Raw genomic sequence first — 6,443 nt, forward strand, 5'->3', positions numbered from 1 at the left:
TCCCCCTGCTTAAGCCAGTACATGTCCAGGCCCGTCATGTCCAGGCCCGTCTGAAGTGCATTTGGATGATCCAGAAGAGGATTGGGAGAATGTCATATGGTCAGATGAAACCAAAATAGAACTTTTTGGTAAAAACTCAACTCGTCGTGTTTGGAGGACAAAGAATGCTGAGTTGCATCCAAAGAACACCATACCTACTGTGAAGCATGGGGGTGGAAACATCAGGCTTTGGGGCTGTTTTTCTGCAAAGGGACCAGGACGACTGATCCGTGTAAAGGAGAGAATGAATGAGGCCATGTATCGTGAGATTTTGAGTGAAAACCTCCTTCCATCAGCAAGGGCATTGAAGATGAAACGTGGCTAGGTCTTCCAGCATGACAATGATCCCAAACACACCGCCCGGGCAACAAAGGAGTGGCTTCGTAAGAAGCATTTCAAGGTCCTGGAGTGGCCTAGCCAGTCTCCAGATCTCAACCCCATAGAAAATCTTTGGAGGGAGTTGAAAGTCCGTGTTGCCCAGCGACAGCCCCAAAACATCACTGCTCTAGAGGAGATCTGCATGGAGGAATGGGCCAAAATACCAGCAACAGTGTGTGAAAACCTTGTGAAGACTTACAGAAAACGTTTGACCTGTGTCATTGCCAACAAAGGGTATATAACAAAGTATTGAGAAACTTTTGTTATTGACCAAATACTTATTTTCCACCATAATTTGCAATAAATTCATAAAAAATCCTACAATGTGATTTTCTGTTTTTTTTTTCTCATTTTGTCTGTCATAGTTGACGTGTACCTATGATGAAAATTACAGGCGTCTCTCATCTTTTTAAGTGGGAGAACTTGCACAATTGGTGGCTGACTAAATACTTTTTTCCCCACTGTATGTGCCCGGGTGGTGTCCCCCGGCAACCAGTTTGTACATAAAACATCCTCCATTAAGGCTGCAAAGGCATCGGTTTCCTCCTTAACTCGATTTAATGGCCCGTCGGTGAAAGAAAACGGGGAAAATATGCATACTGTCTTAATAAAACACATTTTCCAGCAATTTCAGATTTTCTGACAACTTCCAGATGTTGCACACCGTGTGACTCTTGTTATTTAACCCTGGCTGAATGTGGTCAGAGATACTATATATATTATATATATATATATATATATATATATATATATATATATATATATATATGAGATGGTCTTGTCTCCGTCCTAACAATGGGAGTCGTCCCAAAGGCAGGAAGGCAGGCGGTCTGCTTATCGGTCTGCTTATCGTGGATAGATTTTCACGGGAGTAAACCCTCTCGCTTCGCCTCTTCCTCTCTGATGTGGTCCTCAAAATCAGGAAGTAGCATTAGCCACCATAGCATGGTGGTGGAAAATTGTGTTTTATTAAGACAGACCTACTTGTGGATTGCCCCCTAGACATTTCATTTTATATTAAGAATAGGCCTACACATTAAAAACCTTGAATCATCATTTTCGAGCTGTTCGTGGCAGTCTGACAAATGTGCTCAATTAACAATTTGCACCCGGTGACAAAACAATGCTGGGTGTTTTAATTGAGTGCACTTTGATAGAGAGAAGTTGTTTCAACAAGCTGTAGAACTCATGCAGCCACGAAAAGGTTCTGAAAAAATATTTTTAAAACACGTCCGTGAGTTGTCTGATAGGCTATTGTAAACTATGGATAAATAAATGTCTGTTTTTGACGTCATGTGTGATTAGAAAAACAAATGCTAGGCTATGGTTGAACTCATTGATCTGTAGGCCTAAATTTTGTTTTACATCAGATCACAGCTAATTCCTGCTTGCAACTTATGTCAAGGAGTCTGTCAATGAGACAGACTGTGTCCATATCTTGAGGCCTATATGGCTGCGTTTACACAGGCAGCCAAATTCTGATATTTTGTTCCACGAATTGGTCCTTTAACATTTACATTTTAGTAATTTAGCAGACATTTTAGTAATTTAGTGAGTGCATACATATTTTTTTTTCATACTGGCCCCCCGTGGGAATCAAACCCACAACCCTGGCGTTGCAAGCGCCATGTGCTACCAACTGAGCTACACAGGACTTTAACCAATCAGATCAGCTCTGAAAAAGATCTGATATGAAAATATCTGATGTGATTGGTCAAAAGACCAATTATTGTAAAAACGATAAGAATTGGTCTGGCTGTTTAAATGCAGCCTATATGGCTCAGGTATTGACCACATAGGCAGCATTTACACAGGCAGCCCAATTCAGATCTTTTACCAATTATTTGCATATCTGATACCTATCTGATCATTTCCCTAATGTGTAAACAGCAAATAAACACATGGAATCTGATCTTTTGACTTCGGATTTATACCACCTCCATATGTGGATCTGAATCCTGGTACAAATCCGATCCTCCAAATGCAACCTCTGTTTGGACACTCAGATGAGATGTTTTTCTTTGGGCACATGACCTGCTATTACCACGACAACCACCCCAACATTTAAAGGAACCAGTGGCAGCAAATGAGCATTGCATCTGTGTGCTACTTCAGAGGCTACATCGGTGTGAATGCACAAATCTCATATGGGTCACATGTAAAACTGACTGTGGACAGTCAGAAAAAGATATTGGATATAGATAGAAAATCAGAGTTGGGTTCTTAGGGTGGCTGTGTCTCATATCCTCCATTTCTCTCAATCTCCCTTGATCATTTATCTTTATCCATATCATCTCTCTTCATCTGTCTCTTCTCTCTCTCTCTCTCTCTGTATTTTCTCCATTGCTCTCTTTCTCTCCTTTTATATGGTTTTATATGGTTATTTAGATCTCGGTACAGGTCTCTAATTCCTGTAGATCCTCTTAGGATCCCTGAGCTATTTCTGTTTGGTCCCACTGTAATGCCCAGAGCACCTTCTCTTAAATCTCTCTCAGGCCCAGTGATTGGCTGACACACACACACACACACACACACACACACACACACACACACACACACACACACACACACACACACACACACACACACACACACACACACACACACACACACACACACACACACACACACACACACACACACACACACACACTCTCACACCCAGCATCCAACCCCACTCTATTCACAGCATTAGACATCCCGGTTGTGTGACTGACCACAGTCCAGTGTGAAGGAAGCTGACGATAACAGAGGAAGTGCTTCATTGTGACCGTAGGCTCACAGGTAAGGACAGAGCAGTAGATAAATACCTGATTCTGGGAACCTATGAGGCCAGTCTTTGACTGTGTGGCTTGGTGTGAATGGATAGATGGACTAACATGTTGCTGATGTTGGGCTGACTTCATCCTCTTTATCTCTCTTCTGGGTAAAGAGACCCTGGTGAGATAGTAATCGATTGATTGATTTAATCGATTAGATATTAAAAGTAGTAGGCTGCTCCAGCCAGAGACAACATTACATACAGTTAGCTGGTGGAGTAAAACAGAGAAATACACTATATTATTTGGGTTGCTGGATCCCACATAAAGGGTTGACATTTTTATGTTGTTGGCCATTAGATTTTTTTTTTGTTTGTGACTATTTTGTATTGCGTTGGAGTTTTTCACTCAGGAGATGGAGGAAAACAGGCAGACAGTGTTGGAGCTCGTTTGAAGGAAACTCATGTGCTTATATATTATTTTTATTTGGGCGGCACTTGGATTTTTTGAGTTTGTTTTTATTTTGTATATTTTTGGGGGGTTTCGACCCAGGAGATGAGGTGAGTTAAAGAACGGCATGTATGGTTTAATAATTGAGCCAATCATTTGTTTTTCGTGGCCAATATTCACAAAGGTCCCGATTCAGACTTAGGAAATATACGCCTGTTCTATGCCTTTCCTCCGCACTTCTCAGTAGTTGGTATTCAGACTTACCTTATGCAGGTGTGGTTCCCTTGCACGCTGAATAAATGTAATTTAACTGTTTGTGAAATCCTCCCATTTGCTGGCCAACAGATTTTCTCGTGGATTTTTCATTCAATAGGGTTTTCAGTATATTTATTTAAATCCATCCCATTAAATTTGGTGTACCTTTAATTAGAATTTTCTTGACAGACTCACTAGAATATATGGAGAGAACGGTTCAGAATATTAGGGATCAATGAAAGAAAGCCATCTAAATACACGCATATTCATCTCCTTTTCAGTACCAATTGGTAGATTTCAAAATACCCTGATCTTGTATATTATTTAGGGTTAGGAAAGTATTTATGAATAATAAATAAAATAAAACAGGTTTGGAGAATATATTGGTGAATCAAAAATACAGTGGTTTGATTGATCCTGAAAGTTACCATATTAAATTGTTCAATCCATTAAATATTGGAAGGTGAGAAAAGTGTACAATAGGGGCTGAACAGTAGTCCTATAAATCTACCCTAATAATCCTCACTAATCATGGAAGTGTGATGACAACTGTCCAGTTGTTGTGAACCGTGCGCCAGGCTCCAGGTTTAAACTGCTAACTATGGTCTGCGTTCCATAATGATTCAAATAGGCTACATGTCCCAAATTATTGCACAACTTGTAACACGTTAGCCTGATATAATCCACTATTGCTAGCGATCCTCAGGAACAACCACACGAACGTGACAGAGGAAAGAAAGGTAAGCTAACGATGTAATGGAATGATGCAAAATGTAAGGAAACTAACACTAAAGTCAGTGACAGTTATAAATGTATGTAGGTATAACTGACAGTGACAAGATACCAAATGTAAAAAATACACTGAAAAGTCTGGGCATATAATTAAAACATTCTAGAAATCATAAATCAACTTGGTAGGTTTGGTGCTATACTGTCATTTGTGCATGGCTACAGAAGCCTATAGCTTGGGTCTCCACATTTCATCCCAAGTTACAAGGCCAGCATTTCATAAACTTCACTGTGGAAAAGCTGATATGTTGATATGTTTCAGTTTGCTGCCATATGACTGGTTTCACATTTGTCTCCAGCAATCATAAGGTAAAATAGATCTAAAACAATTGTCATTTATATTTACAATCCCCTTATCCAAACAGCTTACTCATTTACCTAGCTCTTATCAATAGCTCTTATCAGTTTTGTAAATTACAGTGCATGGAGAATGATGTTATTTCTATCAGAAAAAATAAAGTAGATGTTGTTCCGCTTGGAACCGACAGGTTGCTCGACCTTATTCATTGTTTCATACTACATAAAGGTGGTAGAATGAGGTAATGAGGGAATTAAGTCAAGGTCAGAACACGGTGTATCTTTAGACACACCTCTGCCACGACTTCATTTCTTTGATCTCCACCCCTAAATGAATAGCGGGTGAATAGCATGCTATTCTCATGCTTCAGTTCAAGGTCAGAATACACAGAGATAAAAGTGCATAAAAAGGTAATTACATTACATTTACGTGCGCTTAACTCAGGTCGGAATTCCCCCCCAAAGAGTCTCAGAGTAAGATCAGTTTTTTCCGTTTAGATAATAATGGATACGATTACATGGACGGGGTATCTGAACCCGGATCAGCACTCCTCCTCTGAGACACTTTTTAAATACGGGCCCAGATCTGCTGTTTGGAATACAGGATGGTGCGTGTTAGTGGTGCTGAACGTCTATGGTTTAATAAACTGGTTCTCAGTGTACCTATTGGTACCGTTACATGGACATTTGAGTCATCTGGCTAATATCAGCTTTAGCAGATAGATTGTGGCTTTTATCAATGTAACTGTCTGCATCATTTTCAATCCCCCATATATTTTTCCTGTAAATATATATATTATTTTATTTTATTATTTATTATTTTCCTCTAACCCTACCATCCCTCCCCTAATTGGAGTAAACTAATGGACAACAATACTTAGGCTTCCACTTCCAGCTTATCCATACATTTCACGGACAGTATAGTCTACAGTGGCTTGCGAAAGTATTCACCCCCCCTTGGCATTTTTCCTATTTTGTTGCCTTACAACCTGGAATTAAAATAGATTTTTTGGGGGTTTGTATCATTTGATTTACACAACATGCTTACCACTTTGAAGATGCAAAATATATTTTTTTGTGAAACAACAAGAAATAAGACAAAAAAACAGAAAACTTGAGCGTGCATAACTATTCACCCGTGTTTGCTTATTTTTTTCTTTAAGCAATGGCTTTTTTCTGGCCACTCTTCTGTAAAGCCCAGCTCTGTGGAGTGTACGGCTTAAAGTGGTCCTATGGACAGATACTCCAATCTCCGCTGTGGAGCTTTGCAGCTCCTTCAGGGTTATCTATGGTCTCTTTGTTACCTCTCTGATTAATGCCCTCCTTGCCTGGTCCGTGAGTTTTGGTGGGTGGCCCTCTCTTGGCAGGTTTGTTGTGGTGCCATATGCTTTCCATTTTTTAATAATTGATTTAATGGTGCTCCATGGGATGTTCAAAGTTTCTGATATTTTTTTATAACCCAACCCTGATCTGTAC

The sequence above is a fragment of the Coregonus lavaretus genome, assembly GCF_964263955.1.
Source record: "Coregonus lavaretus genome assembly, contig: HAP1_SCAFFOLD_8483, whole genome shotgun sequence".
In the NCBI taxonomy this organism is placed as follows: Eukaryota; Metazoa; Chordata; class Actinopteri; order Salmoniformes; family Salmonidae; genus Coregonus; species Coregonus lavaretus.